Genomic DNA, 1,466 nt, shown 5'->3' with positions numbered 1-1,466 from the left:
TTTTTATTAGAGAAGCTGTAGTTTTACAGAAAAGTCATGCACAAAACATAAAATACAGAGCTCCCATATACCCCCCTATTATTAACACCCTGCATTAGTGTGGTATATTTGTTATTGTTCATGAAAGAATATTTTTATAATTGTACTATCAACTATACTTGTACTATTAACTACAGTCCGTCATTTAAAAGAGTTCACTGTGTTGTACAGACCTATGTTGTTGTTAAAATTTTTGTTCTAGTAACATACATACAACCTAAAATTTCCCCTTTTAATCACATTTGCATATATTATTCAGTGCTGTTCATTACATTCACAGTGTTGTGCTACCAACACCACCATCCATTACCAAAACTTTACCATCAACCCAAATAGAAACTCTGTATAACTCTGTTCAAATCCCTGCTTTCAACTCTTTGGGGTATATACCTACAAGTGGGATTGCTTGGTAAATGGTAATTCTGTACTTAACTTTCTGAGGAACTGCCAAACTGACTTCCACAGAGGTTACACCATTTTACACTGCTACCAGCAATGAATGAGTGTTCCAATTTCTCCACATCCTCTGCAACACCTGCAATTTTCTGTTTTTTTTTTTTAATAGTAGCCATTCTAGTGGGTGTGAAATGGTATCTCATTGTGGTCTTTTTTTTTTTTAAATTAAATTCAGTTTTATTGAGATATATTCACATATCATACAGTCATCCATGGTGTACAATCAACTGTTCACAGTACCATCATATAGTTATGCATTCATCACCCCAATCCATTTTTGAACATTTTCCTTACATCAGAAAGAATCAGAATAAGAATAAAAAATAATCATTGTGGTTTTGATTTGCATTTCCCTAATAGCTAATAATGTTGAGAATCTTTTCATGTGGTTTTTGGCCATTTGTATATCCTCTTTAGAAAAATGCTTATTCAAGTTTTTTGCTCATTTTTTAATTGGGTTGTTTGTCTTTTTATTGTTGAGTTGTAGGATTTCTTCATATATTCTGGATATTAAACCCTTATAGGATATGTAGTTTACAAATATCTTCTCCTATTGAGTAAGTTGTCTTTTCACTTTCATGATAAAGTCCTTTGACGCACAAAAGCTTTTAATTTTGATGAGGTTCCATTTATCTATTTTCTTTTGTTGCTTGTGCTTTGGGTGTAAAGTCTAGGAAACCACTGCCTAACACAAGATCCTGAAGATGCTTCCCTACATTTTCTTCTAAGGTTTCATAGTCCTGGTTCTTATGTTTAGGTCTTTGATCCATTTTGAGTTCTTTTGGAATATGGTATGAGATAGGGGTCCCTCTTCATTCTTTTGCATCTGGATATCCAGATTCCTAGCACAATTTGTTGAAGATGGTATTCTTTCCCAATTGAGTGACTTGCCAGCCTAGTTAAAAAACAATTAGCCATAGATGTGAGGGGCTATTTCTGAACTCTCCATTTGATTCCACTGTTTTATATAT

Source organism: Choloepus didactylus, chromosome 10, assembly GCF_015220235.1.
Source record: "Choloepus didactylus isolate mChoDid1 chromosome 10, mChoDid1.pri, whole genome shotgun sequence".
NCBI lineage: Eukaryota > Metazoa > Chordata > Mammalia > Pilosa > Megalonychidae > Choloepus > Choloepus didactylus.
Note: the sequence above shows the minus strand (reverse complement) of the source record.